This window comes from Scyliorhinus canicula, chromosome 13, assembly GCF_902713615.1.
Source record: "Scyliorhinus canicula chromosome 13, sScyCan1.1, whole genome shotgun sequence".
In the NCBI taxonomy this organism is placed as follows: Eukaryota; Metazoa; Chordata; class Chondrichthyes; order Carcharhiniformes; family Scyliorhinidae; genus Scyliorhinus; species Scyliorhinus canicula.
In genome coordinates this window covers 40,534,640-40,549,258 of record NC_052158.1, presented here as the reverse complement: position 1 = coordinate 40,549,258, position 14,619 = coordinate 40,534,640, and the positions used below count along the sequence as shown (strand labels likewise).

Genomic DNA, 14,619 nt, shown 5'->3' with positions numbered 1-14,619 from the left:
GGGGAGGGAGTAACACTAACAGGAGGAGAGTGAGGGGAGGGAGAGTGACACTAACAGGAGGAGAGTGAGGGGAGGGAGTGACACTAACAGGGGGGGAGTGAGGGGAGGGAGTGACACTAACAGGGGGGGAGTGAGGGGAGGGAGGGACACTAACAGGACAGTGCGGGGAGGGAGTGACACTAACAGGAGAGTGAAGGAAGGAAGTGACACTAACAGGAGGAGAGTGAGGGGAGGGAGTGACACAAACAGGAGGAGAGTGAGAGGAGGGAGTGACACCAACAGGAGAATGAGGGGAGGGAGTGACACTAACAGGGGGTGTGAAGGGAGGGAGTGACACTAACAGGAGGAGAGGGGGAGGGGGTGAAACTAACAGGGTGAGAATGAGGGGAGGGAGTGACAATAACAGGAGGAGAGTGAGGGGAGGGAGTGACACTAACAGGAGGAGAGTGAGGGGAGGGAGTGGCACTAACGGTGGAGAGAGGGGAGGCAGTGACAGTAACAGGGGGAGAGGGAGGGACTGACAGTAACAGGGGAGCGTGAGGGAGGGAGTGACACTAACAGGAGGAGAGTGAGGGAGGGCGTGACAGTAACAGGGGAGAGTGGGGGGAGGGAGTGACAGTAACAGGGGAGAGTGAGGGGAGGGAGTGTCAGTAACAGGGGGAGAGTGAGGGAGGGAGTGGCACTAACAGAAGGAGAGAGAGGGGAGGGAGTGACAGTAACGGGGGGGCTGAGGGGAGAATGAGGGGAGGGTTACAGTAACAGGGGGAGAGTGAGGGGAGGTAGTAACAGTAACAGGAGGAGAGTGAGGGGAGGGAGTGACAATAACAGGGGAGAGTGAGGGTCGGGAGTGACTAACGGGGGGGCTGTGAGTTACAGTAACAGGTGGAGAGTGAGGGAGGGAATGACAGTAACGGGGGAGTGAGGGGAGGGAGTGACACAAACTGGAGAGTGAGGGGAGGGAGTGACACTAACAGGAGGAGAGTGAGGGGAGGGAGTGACACTAACAGGAGGAGAGTGAGGGGAGGGAATGACACTAACAGGAGAGTGAGGGGAGGGAGTGACACTAACAAGATTGAGGGGATGGAGTGACACTAACAGGAGGGTGAGGGGAGGGAGTGGCACTACCAGAGGAGAGTGAGGGGAGCGAGTGACACTAACGGGGAGAGTGAGGGGAGGGAGTGACACTAACAGAGGGAGAGTGAGGGGAGGATGTGACACTAACAGGGAGAGTGAGGGGTGGGACTGACACTAACAGGAGGAGAGTGAGGGGAGGGAGTGACACTAACAGGAGGAGACTGAGGGGAGGGAGTGATACTAACAGGAGAGTGAGGGGAGGGAGTGACACTAACAGGAGGAGAGTGAGGGGAGGGAGTGACACTAACAGGAGAGTGAGGGGAGGGAGTGACACTAACAGGAGGAGAGTGAGGGGAGGGAGTGACACTAACAGGGGTAGAGTGAGGGGAGGGAGTAACACTAACAGGAGGAGAGTGAGGGGAGGGAGTGACACTAACAGGAGGAGAGTGAGGGGAGGGAGTGACACTAACAGGGGGGGAGTGAGGGGAGGGAGGGACACTAACAGGACAGTGCGGGGAGGGAGTGACACTAACAGGAGAGTGAAGGGAGGAAGTGACACTAACAGGAGGAGAGTGAGGGGAGGGAGTGACACAAACAGGAGGAGAGTGAGAGGAGGGAGTGACACCAACAGGAGAGTGAAGGGAGCAAGTGACACTAACAGGAGGAGAATGAGGGGAGGGAGTGACACCAACAGGGGGTGTGAAGGGAGGGAGTGACACTAACAGGAGGAGAGGTGGAGGGGGTGAAAGTAACAGGGTGAGAGTGAGGGGAGGGAGTGACACTAACAGGAGGAGAATGAGGGGAGGGAGTGACACCAACAGGGGGTGTGAAGGGAGGGAGTGACACTAACAGGAGGAGAGGTGGAGGGGGTGAAAGTAACAGGGTGAGAGTGAGGGGAGGGAGTGACAATAACAGGAGGAGAGTGAGTGGAGGGAGTGACACTAACAGGAGAGTGAAGGGAGGGAGTGACACTAACAGGGGGAGAATGAGGGGAGGGAGTGACACTAACAGGAGGAGAGTGAGGGGAGGGAGTGGCACTAACGGGGGAGAGAGGGGAGGCAGTGACAGTAACAGGGGGAGAGGGAGGGACTGACAGTAACAGGGGAGCGTGAGGGGAGGGAGTGACACTAACAGGAGGAGAGTGAGGGAGGGCGTGACAGTAACATAGAACATAGAACAGTACAGCACAGAACAGGCCCTTCGGCCCTCGATGTTGTGCCGAGCAATGATCACCCTACTTAAACCCACGTAACCCGTATACCCATAACCCAACAATCCCCCCATTAACCTTACACTACGGGCAATTTAGCATGGCCAATCCACCTAACCCCGCACATCTTTGGACTGTGGGAGAAAACCAGAGCACCCGGAGGAAACCCACGCACACACGGGGAGGACGTGCAGACTCCACACAGACAGTGACCCAGCCGGGAATCGAACCTGGGACCCTGGAGCTGTGAAGCATTGATGCTAACCACCATGCTACCGTGAGGCCCCAAACAGGGGAGAGTGGGGGGAGGGAGTGACAGTAACAGGGGAGAGTGAGGGGAGGGAGTGTCAGTAACAGGGGGAGAGTGAGGGAGGGAGTGGCACTAACAGAAGGAGAGAGAGGGGAGGGAGTGACAGTAACGGGGGGGCTGAGGGGAGAATGAGGGGAGGGTTACAGTAACAGGGGGAGAGTGAGGGGAGGTAGTAACAGTAACAGGAGGAGAGTGAGGGAGGGAGTGACAGTAACAGGGGAGAGTGAGGGTCGGGAGTGACTAACGGGGGGGCTGTGAGTTACAATAACAGGTGGAGAGTGAGGGAGGGAATGACAGTAACGGGGGAGTGAGGGGAGGGAGTGACACTAACAGGGGGGCAGTGAGGGGAGGGAGTGACAGTAATGGGGGGGGTGTGTGAGGGGTGCGGTAAGACTATAAGACATAGGAGCAGAATTAGACCACTCGTCCCATCGAGTCTGCTCCGCTATTCAATCATGACTGATATGTTTCTCATCCCTATTCTCCTGCCTTCTGCCCATAACCCCTGTTCCCCTTGTTAATCAAGTACCTATCTATCTCTGCCTTAAAGGCACAGTGATTTGGCCTCCGCAGCCTTCTGTGGCAAAGAGTTCCACAGATTCACCACACGCTGGCTGAATAAATTCCTCATCTCTGTTTTCAAGGATCATCCCTTTAGTCTGAGATTGTGTCCTCTGCTTCTAGTTTTTCTACAAGTGGAAACATCCTCTCCATGTTCACTCTATCCAGGCCTCGCAGAATTCTGTAAGGTTCAATAAGATTCCCCCTCATCCTTCTAAACTCCAACGAGTACAGACCCAGAGTCCTCAACTGTTCCTCATATGATAAGTTCTTCATTCCAGGGATCATTCTTATGAATCTCCTCTGGACCCTTTCCAAGACCAGCACATCCTTCCTTAGATATGGGGCCCAAAACAGCTCCCAATTCTCCAAATGGGGTCTGACCACAGCCTTATACAGCCTCAGAAGTACATCCCTGATCTTGTATTCTAGCCCTCTCGGCATGATTGCTAACATTGCATTTGCCTTCTTAACAGCCGATTGAGCCTGCACATTAACCTGAAGAGAATTGTGAACAAGAACTCCCAAGTCCCTTTCTGCTTCTGATTTCCTTAGCATTTCTCCATTTAGAAAACAGTCGATGCCTAAATTCTTCCTTCCAAAGTGCATAACCTCACACATTTCCACTTTGTCTTTCATCTGCCACTTCATTGCCCACTCTCCTTGCTTGTCCAAATACTTCTGCAGCCCCCTTGCTTCCTCAATACTACCTGTTCCTCTACAGATCTTTGTATCATCTGCAAACTTAGCAACAGTGCCTTCAGTACCTTATTCCAAATCACTTCCAGTGACACTAACAGGAGAGTGAGGGGAGGGAGTGACACTAACAAGAGGAGAGTGAGGGGAGGGAGTGACACTAACAGGAGAGTGAGGGGAGTGACACTAACAGGAGAGTGAGGGGAGGGAGTGACACTAACAAGAGTGAAGGGAGGGAGTGACACTAACAGGAGAGTGAGGGGAGTGGCACTATCAGGAGGAGAGTGAGGGGAGCGAGTGACACTAACGGGGAGTGTGAGTGGAGGGAGTGACACTAACAGGAGGAGTGAGGGGAGGGAGTGACACTAACAGGAGGAGCGTGGGGGAGGGAGTGACACTAACAGGGGTAGAGTGAAGGGAGGGAGTGTCACTAACAGGAGGAGAGTGATGGGAGGGAGTGACACTAACAGGAGGAGAGTGAGGGGAGGGAGTGACAGTAACAGGGCGAGAGTGAGGGAGGGAGTGACAGTAACGGGGGGAGTGAGTGACACTAACAGGGGGGCAGTGAGGGGAGGGAGTGACACTAACAGGAGGATAGAGAGGGGAGGCAGTAACAGGGGGAGAGTGAGGGGAGGGAGTGACAGTAACAGGGGAGAGTGAGGGGAGAGAGTGACAGTAATGGGGGAGAGTGAGGGGAGGGAGTGACACTAACAGGGGGCAGTGAGGGGTGGGTGTGACACTAACAGGGTAACGGGGGGGCAGTGAGTGACAGTAACGGGGGAGAGTGAGGGGAGGGAGTGACAGTAACAGGGGAGTGAGGGGAGAGAGTGACAGTAACGGAGGGAGAGTGAGGGGAAGGAGTGACACTAACGGGGGGGGGGGGGGGGGGGGCGGTGTGAGGGGAGCGTTAAGACCATAAGACATAGGAGCAGAATTAGACCACTCGTCTAATTCCAACTCCAATGAGTACAGACCCAGAGTCCTCAACTGTTCCTCATATGACAAGTTCTTCATTCCGGGGATCATTCTTGTGAATCTCCTCTGGACCCTTTCCAAGGCCAGCACATCCTTCCTTCGATATGGGGCCCAAAACTGATCACAATACTCCAAATGGGGTCTGACCACAGCCTTATACAGCCTCAGAAGTACATCCCTGATCTTGTATTCTAGCCCTCTCGGCATGAATGCTAACATTGCATTTGCCTTCTCAACAGCCGACTGAACCTGCACGTTAACCTGAAGAGAATTGTGCCCAAGTCCCTTTCTGCTTCTGATTTCCTTAGCATTTCTCCATTTAGAAAATAGTCCACGCCTAAATTCTTCCTTCCAAAGTGCATAACCTCACACATTTCCACTTTGTCTTTCATTTGCCACTTCATTGCCCACTCTCCTAGCTTGTCCAAATCCTTCTGCAGCTTCCTCAATACTACCTGTTCCTCTACAGATCTTTGTATCATCTGCAAACTTAGCAACAGTGCCTTCAGTTCCTTAATCCAGATCACTTCCAGTGACACTAACAGGAGAGTGAGGGGAGGGAGTGACACTAACAGGAGGAGAGTGAGGGGAGGGAGAGAAACTACAGGAGGAGTGAAGGGAGGGAGTGAAACTACAGGAGAGTGAAGGGAGGGAGTGACACTAACAGGAGGTGAGTGAGGGGAGGGAGTGACACTAACAGGAGAGTGAGGGGAGGGAGTGACACTAACAGGAGGGGAGGGAGTGACACTAACAGGAGGAGAGTGAGGGGAGGGAGTGAAACTAACAGGAGAGTGAGGGGAGGGGGTGACACTAACAGGAGGAGAGTGAGGGTAGGGAGTGACACTAACAGGCTGGGGATATCTCAGTTACCATGGACACTAAATGCTAAAGGCTCTCTTTCCTCTCAAGTCTCCTAGTCACTGGGTTTCTGTGAGACTGGGCCAGGTTTACACCTTGTGATTGGGTTAAAGTTTCTCCATGTGACTCTCAGTGAGGATTTCTACCAGTCTGGAGTCTGGCTCCCACTGACTGACCAGCACATAGAATAGACAGTGCAGAGGGAAGCCATTCGGCCCATCGAGTCTGCACCGGCCCTTGGGAAGAGCATCCCACGCCTCCACCCTATACCCGTAACCCAACCTTATTTGGAGACCAAGGGGAAATTTAGCACGGCTAATCCACCTAAACTGCACATCTTTGGGCCGTGGAAGAAAACGGAGCACCCAGAGGAAACCCAAGCAGGCACGGAGAGAAAGTGCAAACTCCAGACAGTAACCTGAGCTGGAATTGAACCTGGAACCTTGGAGCTGTGAGGCAGCAGTGCTAACCACTGTGCCGCCGTGCTGCCCATGATGCGGGTTCAGACATAGGCAGTGAGATACACGCTGCTATCATCTTCATCCCTCACTCCAAATGTCCCCTCATTGGGAGTGGGGTTAAAATCAGGCTCCATCCCTCTGTCTGGGAAATCAATGATCAGTGGCTGTGTGGAGAATGTCTCTCATTGAAACCCTGCTCCCTGCCTCTCATCTCACCATTTGGTTTAACATCAATCTCTGATTTCCCTTTTCCAGACTGTTTAATGTTTCATTAATCCACTCAGGTGCTTCCTTTCCAGGTTGAATAGCCCAATCTCTCCCATCATTCCTCATTACCCAGACCACTGACCCTGGGTGGTCACTATGGTGGTTCCTCTCTGCACGGTCTCCCAGGGTCAGAGTTTCACCCTGTGTCTCCCAGGGTCAGAGTGTCTCCCTGTGTCTCCCAGGATCAGAGTGTCTCCCAGGGTCAGAGTGTCTCCCTGACCTGAACTGGACTCAGTACCAGTGAGAACACTGGGCCCATGGCTTTACCAGACAGACGAGATCTCACAATGAGTGATGCTGACATTTGGGATGAACTCAGCCAGTTCCCATTGAATTGAAGCTCAACAAGTGCCCATTCCAAGAGCCACAAGCTGCTGAGTGAATGAATTAAACCTTTCTTGTGAAATCAGGAAAGAAGAATTCAGACAAGTCAAACACTGATAATTATTTATTCATTACAAACCACAATTATCAGCTATCATAGAGAACATTGATGATCTAAGTAATAACAGATCAGAATAGTTCCTGACAGTGGCTTTGAATAATTGAAATAATGAATAGAGAGAGAGACATTAGGAAATGAATGAGAGAGTTTGTGAAGGGAGCTCAGTCTGTCCCTGGAATACAGCAGTCACTGGATTTCTCATTGTCAGATTCAAGCTGAGATCAGAGACTGAGTGAGATCAATGAGAGAGATTCAATTAGGAGGAACTCCTTCAATAACTGACAAGTTCACAGTCTGAGTTAGTCACTTTATTCAGCAGGTTAGTGTCAATGAGCTGGTGGTCAGCAATGTTTCCAGCTGATTATTGTCAATGGGCTGGTGGTCAGTAACGTTTCCAGCTGATTATTGTCAATGAGCTGGTGGTCAGCAATGTTTCCAGCTGATTATTGTCAATGAGTTGGTGGTCAGCAATGTTTCCAGCTGATTATTGTCAATGAGCTAATGGTCAGCAATGTTTCCAGCTGATTATTGTCAATGAGCTAATGGTCAGCAATGTTTCCAGCTGATTATTGTCAATGAGTTGGTGGTCAGCAATGTTTCCAGCTGATTATTGTCAATGAGTTGGTGGTCAGCAATGTTTCCAGCTGATTATTGTCAATGAGCTGGTGGTCAGCAATGTTTCCAGCTGATTATTGTCAATGGGCTGGTGGTCAGCAATGTTTCCAGCTGATTAGTGTCAATGAGTTGGTGGTCAGCAATGTTTCCAGCTGATTATTGTCAATGAGCTGGTGGTCAGCAATGTTTCCAGCTGATTATTGTCAATGAGCTGGTGGTCAGCAATGTTTCCAGCTGATTATTGTCAATGAGCTGGTGGTCAGCAATGTTTCCAGCTGATTATTGTCAATGAGTTGGTGGTCAGCAATGTTTCCAGCTGATTATTGTCAATGAGCTGGTGGTCAGCAATGTTTCCAGCTGATTATTGTCAATGGGCTGGTGGTCAGCAATGTTTCCAGCTGATTATTGTCAACGAGCTGGTGGTCAGCAATGTTTCCAGCTGATTATTGTCAATGAGCTAATGGTCAGCAATGTTTCCAGCTGATTATTGTCAATGAGCTGGTGGTCAGCAATGTTTCCAGCTGATTATTGTCAATGAGCTGGTGGTCAGCAATGTTTCCAGCTGATTATTGTCAATGAGTTGGTGGTCAGCAATGTTTCCAGCTGATTATTGTCAATGAGCTGGTGGTCAGCAATGTTTCCAGCTGATTATTGTCAATGGGCTGGTGGTCAGCAATGTTTCCAGCTGATTATTGTCAATGAGTTGGTGGTCAGCAATGTTTCCAGCTGATTATTGTCAATGAGCTGGTGGTCAGCAATGTTTCCAGCTGATTATTGTCAATGAGCTGGTGGTCAGCAATGTTTCCAGCTGATTATTGTCAATGAGTTGGTGGTCAGCAATGTTTCCAGCTGATTATTGTCAATGAGTTGGTGGTCAGCAATGTTTCCAGCTGATTATTGTCAATGAGCTGGTGGTCAGCAATGTTTCCAGCTGATTATTGTCAATGAGCTAATGGTCAGCAATGTTTCCAGCTGATTAGTGTCAATGGGCTGGTGGTCAGCAATGTTTCCAGCTGATTATTGTCAATGAGCTGGTGGTCAGCAATGTTTCCAGCTGATTATTGTCAATGAGTTGGTGGTCAGCAATGTTTCCAGCTGATTATTGTCAATGGGCTGGTGGTCAGCAATGTTTCCAGCTGATTATTGTCAATGAGTTGGTGGTCAGCAATGTTTCCAGCTGATTATTGTCAATGAGTTGGTGGTCAGCAATGTTTCCAGCTGATTATTGTCAATGAGCTGGTGGTCAGCAATGTTTCCAGCTGATTATTGTCAATGAGCTAATGGTCAGCAATGTTTCCAGCTGATTAGTGTCAATGGGCTGGTGGTCAGCAATGTTTCCAGCTGATTATTGTCAATGAGCTGGTGGTCAGCAATGTTTCCAGCTGATTATTGTCAATGAGCTGGTGGTCAGCAATGTTTCCAGCTGATTATTGTCAATGAGTTGGTGGTCAGCAATGTTTCCAGCTGATTATTGTCAATGGGCTGGTGGTCAGCAATGTTTCCAGCTGATTATTGTCAATGAGCTGGTGGTCAGCAATGTTTCCAGCTGATTATTGTCAATGAGTTGGTGGTCAGCAATGTTTCCAGCTGATTATTGTCAATGGGCTGGTGGTCAGCAATGTTTCCAGCTGATTATTGTCAATGAGCTGGTGGTCAGCAATGTTTCCAGCTGATTATTGTCAATGAGCTGGTGGTCAGCAATGTTTCCAGCTGATTATTGTCAATGAGTTGGTGGTCAGCAATGTTTCCAGCTGATTATTGTCAATGAGTTGGTGGTCAGCAATGTTTCCAGCTGATTATTGTCAATGAGCTGGTGGTCAGCAATGTTTCCAGCTGATTATTGTCAATGAGCTAATGGTCAGCAATGTTTCCAGCTGATTAGTGTCAATGGGCTGGTGGTCAGCAATGTTTCCAGCTGATTATTGTCAATGAGCTGGTGGTCAGCAATGTTTCCAGCTGAGTATTGTCAATGAGCTGGTGGGCAGCAATGTTTCCAGCTGATTATTGTCAATGAGCTGGTGGTCAGCAATGTTTCCAGCTGATTATTGTCAATGAGTTGGTGGTCAGCAATGTTTCCAGCTGATTATTGTCAATGAGTTGGTGGTCAGCAATGTTTCCAGCTGATTATTGTCAATGAGTTGGTGGTCAGCAATGTTTCCAGCTGATTATTGTCAATGAGCTGGTGGTCAGCAATGTTTCCAGCTGATTATTGTCAATGAGTTGGTGGTCAGCAACGTTTCCAGCTGATTATTGTCAATGGACTGGTGGTCAGCAATGTTTCCAGCTGATTATTGTCAATGAGCTGGTGGTCAGCAATGTTTCCAGCTGATTATTGTCAATGGGCTGGTGGTCAGCAATGTTTCCAGAGTTTACACCACTGGTTCCTGATGAGTGACGGGACTGAGTTGATTCTCCTCCCCTGGGATGGGGAATGTCGAAATGGTGACAGGGTTTTCCAACCTACTCAGATCCTCTGCTCCGGCTGAACCCACCTTCCACACGAGCAACTGTGTGGGAATTCACTGCATCAACCCTCACCTTCCTTCATCTCAGACAACTTGTAAAGTGAGGAGATTCATGTCACCTAGAAGATCCCTTCGACTGTGAGGGGTGTCACATTGCTGATACTGGATGGAAACGCTACTGGAGAAAGTCCCAGTTGAAGAATCAGGTTCCCAACCTGGTGTCTCTGGGATCCATTGTTCAATCTGTGGAAACACATTCCCAGGAAAAATAGATTTCAATCATCAAAGAACTGAGTGTAAACAATGAGCTGTAATTCTGTGTGTCGCTGTGATATGGAAGGATGGATAATGATGTCCAGGTTCACACTAGAATAGGCCAATCCTGTTATTCATCAATGAGGCTCCGGGAATGTCCTGCAGTGGAGCCCAGTAAACCCACGAGGTAAGGAATGGAGAGAAACAAGACAATCGGTTCAGGGTCAGGAGGGAGGGAAATTAGTCTGACAGGATTTAACGGTGTCTGGGAGGGTGAGACAGGGTCAGGAGGGAGTGAAATTAGTCTGACAGGTTTAACAGTGTCTGGGAGAGTGAAACAGGGTCAGGAGGGAATGAAATTAGTCTGACAGGTTTTAACAGAGTCTGGGAGAGTGAGACAGGGTCAGGAGGGAGTGAAATTAGTCTGACAGGTTTAACAGTGTCTGGGAGAGTGAAACAGGGTCAGGAGGGAATGAAATTAGTCTGACAGGTTTTAACAGAGTCTGGGAGAGTGAGACAGGGTCAGGAGGGAGTGAAATTAGTCTGACAGGTTTAACAGTGTCTGGGAGAGTGAGACAGGGTCAGGAGGGAGTGAAATTAGTCTGACAGGTTTAACAGTGTCTGGGAGGGTGAGACAGGGTCAGGAGGGAGTGAAATTAGTCTGACAGGTTTAACAGTGTCTGGGAGAGTGAGACAGTGTCAGGAGGGAGTGAAATTAGTCTGACAGGTTTAACAGGGTCTGGGAGAGTGAGACAGGGTCAGGAGGGAGTGAAATTAGTCTGACAGGTTTAACAGTGTTGGTGAGGGTGAGACAGGGTCAGGAGTGAGTGAAATTAGTCTGACAGGTTTAACAGTGTCTGGGAGGGTGAGACCGGGTCAGGAGGGAGTGAAATTAGTCTGACAGGTTTAACAGTGTCTGGGAGAGTGAGACAGGGTCAGGAGGGAGTGACATTAGTCTGACAGGTTTAACAGTGGGAGGGTGAGACAGGGTCAGGAGGGGAGTGAAATTAGTCTGACAGGTTTAACAGTGTCTGGGAGAGTGAAACAGGGTCAGGAGGGAATGAAATTAGTCTGACAGGTTTTAACAGTGTCTGGGAGAGTGAGACAGGGTCAGGAGGGGAGTGAAATTTGTCTGACAGGTTTAACAGTGTCTGGGAGAGTGAGACAGGGTCAGGAGGGGAGTGAAATTAGTCTGACAGGTTTAACAATGTCTGGGAGGGTGAGACAGGATCAGGAGGGAGTGAAATTAGTCTGACAGGTTTAACAGTGTCTGGGAGAGTGAGACAGGGTCAGGAGGGAGTGAAATTAGTCTGACAGGTTTAACTGTGTCTGGGAGGGTGAGACAGGGTCAGGAGGGAGTGAAATTAGTCTGACAGGTTTAACAGTGTCTGGGAGGGTGAGACAGGGTCAGGAGGGAGTGAAATTAGTCTGACAGGTTTTAACAGAGTCTGGGAGAGTGAGACAGGGTCAGGAGGGAGTGAAATTAGTCTGACAGGTTTAACAGTGGAAGGGTGAGACAGGGTCAGGAGGGGAGTGAAATTAGTCTGACAGGTTTAACAGTGTCTGAGAGAGTGAGACAGGGTCAGGAGGGAGTGAAATTAGTCTGACAGGTTTAACAGTGTCTGAGAGAGTGAGACAGGGTCAGGAGGGAGTGAAATTAGTCTGACAGGTTTAACAGTGTCTGGGAGGGTGAGACAGGGTCAGGAGGAGTGAAATTAGTCTGACAGGTTTAACAGTGTCTGGGAGAGTGAGACAGGGTCAGGAGGGAGTGAAATTAGTCTGACAGGTTTAACAGTGTCTGGGAGAGTGAGACAGTGTCAGGAGGGAGTGAAATTAGTCTGACAGGTTTAACAGTGTCTGGGAGGGTGAGGCAGGGTCAGGAGGGAGTGAAATTAGTCTGACAGGTTTAACAGTGTCTGGGAGGGTGAGACAGGGTCAGGAGGGAGTGAAATTAGTCTGACAGGTTTAACAGTGTCTGGGAGAGTGAGACAGGGTCAGGAGGGAGTGAAATTAGTCTGACAGGTTTAACAGTGTCTGGGAGAGTGAGACAGGGTCAGGAGGGAGTGATATAAATCGGAGGTAAATTAAAATTCTACTTACTGAATTGTGAAGGTTCTGGAACAGGGACTTCAGAAGCTGAGGAAATATGAACAGAATGTGAGAAATTAAATAAAATATAAACATCAAGAGTAAGATTTTCTCTCTCACTCACTGGACCCAGAATTCAATCAGCCCTCAGCATTAACTAAACTGATTCACACATGGTAAATGAGCACAGAGGGGGTGGATGGTGATCAAGTGGAGGGTGAGGGTTTTGAGGTTGATATAGTGGAGGCTGAGGGAGTGTGGCTGAGAGATATGAGGGTGAAGGAGATGAGGTTCATGGAATGGAGGGTGAGGGAGAGGAGGCTGTGGAATTGGAGGGTGTGGGAGTGGAGCGTGACACCGTGGAGGGTTGGGGGAGAGAATGGAGGATGATACAGTGGAGTGTGAGGGGGTGAAAGGTGAGGGAGTGGCGTGTGGGAAAGTGGCGGGAGGGAAAGCGGCGGGTGGGAAAGCGGCAGGAGGGAAAGCGGCGGGAGGGAAAGCGGCGGGAGGGAAAGCGGCGGGAGGGGAAAGCGGCGGGAGGGAAAGCGGCGGGAGGGAAAGCGGCGGGTGGGAAAGCGGTAGGAGGGGAAAGCGGCGGGAGGGAAAGCGGCGGGAGGGAAAGCGGAGGGTGAGGAAGCGGAGGGTGAGGAAGCGGCGGGTGAGAAAGCGGCGGGAGGGAAAGCGGCGGGAGGGAAAGCGGAGGGTGAGGAAGTGGAGGGTGAGGAAGCGGCGGGTGGGGTAGCGGAGGGTGAGGAAGCGGAGGGTGAGGAAGCGGAGGGTGAGGGGACGGGGGTGATGAAGCGGAGGGTGAGGGGACGGGGGGGGGTGAGGGGACGGGGGGGGGGAGGGGACGGGGGTTGAGGGGACGGGGGTGAAGAAGTGGACGGTGAGGAAGTGGCATGTAAGGTAGCGGAGGGTGAGGTGGCGGAGGGTGAGGTGGCGGAGGGTGAGGTGGCGGAGGGTGAGGTGGTGGAGGGTGAGGTGGCGGAGGGTGAGGTGGCGGAGGGTGAGGTGGCGGAGGGTGAGGTGGTGGAGGGTGAGGTGGCGGAGGGTGAGGTGGCGGAGGGTGAGGTGGCGGTGGGTGAGGTGGAGGGTGAGGTAGCGGAGGGTGAGGTAGCGGAGGATGAGGTAGCGGAGGGTGAGGTAGCGGAGGGTGAGGAAGCGGAGGGTGAGGAAGTGGAGGGTGAGGAAGTGGAAGGTGATTGATTGCAGACAAGCAGTGAATCGTCTGTGGAATTTGAGTCAAATGTTCCGACATTCTCCAGTGTGATATGGAAGGATGGATAATGATGTCCAGGTTCACACTAGAATAGGCCAATCCTGTTATTCATCAATGAGGCTCCGGGAATGACCTGCAGTGGAGCCCAGTAAACCCACGAGGTAAGGAATGGAGAGAAACAAGACAATCGGATCAGGGTCAGGAGGGAGTGAAATTAGTCTGACAGGATTTAACGGTGTCTGGGAGGGTGAGACAGGGTCAGGAGGAAGTGAAATTAGTCTGACAGGTTTAACAGTGTCTGGGAGAGTGAAACAGGGTCAGGAGGGAATGAAATTAGTCTGACAGGTTTTAACAGAGTCTGGGAGAGTGAGACAGGGTCAGGAGGGAGTGAAATTAATCTGACAGGTTTAACAGTGTCTGGGAGAGTGAAACAGGGTCAGGAGGGAATGAAATTAGTCTGACAGGTTTTAACAGAGTCTGGGAGAGTGAGACAGGGTCAGGAGGGAGTGAAATTAGTCTGACAGGTTTAACAGTGTCTGGGAGAGTGAGACAGGGTCAGGAGGGAGTGAAATTAGTCTGACAGGTTTAACAGTGTCTGGGAGGGTGAGACAGGGTCAGGAGGGAGTGAAATTAGTCTGACAGGTTTAACAGTGTCTGGGAGAGTGAGATAGTGTCAGGAGGGAGTGAAATTAGTCTGACAGATTTAACAGGGTCTGGGAGAGTGAGACAGGGTCAGGAGGGAGTGAAATTAGTCTGACAGGTTTAACAGTGTTGGTGAGGGTGAGACAGGGTCAGGAGTGAGTGAAATTAGTCTGACAGGTTTAACAGTGTCTGGGAGAGTGAAACAGGGTCAGGAGGGAATGAAATTAGTCTGACAGGTTTTAACAGTGTCTGGGAGAGTGAGACAGGGTCAGGAGGGGAGTGAAATTTGTCTGACAGGTTTAACAGTGTCTGGGAGAGTGAGACAGGGTCAGGAGGGGAGTGAAATTAGTCTGACAGGTTTAACAATGTCTGGGAGGGTGAGACAGGATCAGGAGGGAGTGAAATTAGTCTGACAGGTTTAACAGTGTCTGGGAGAGTGAGACAGGGTCAGGAGGGAGTGAAATTAGTCTGACAGGTT

At 50.7% G+C, this 14,619-nt stretch overlaps 1 protein-coding gene across 1 annotated transcript in view; it reads right to left on the bottom strand.

Annotated features, from left to right (window-relative positions):
• LOC119975574 (verrucotoxin subunit beta-like) overlaps positions 1-14,619 on the bottom strand; it is a gene marked incomplete at its 3' end in the record, with an annotated part of 275,562 nt that overhangs the window by 166,518 nt on the left and 94,425 nt on the right. The window lies entirely within an intron of this gene.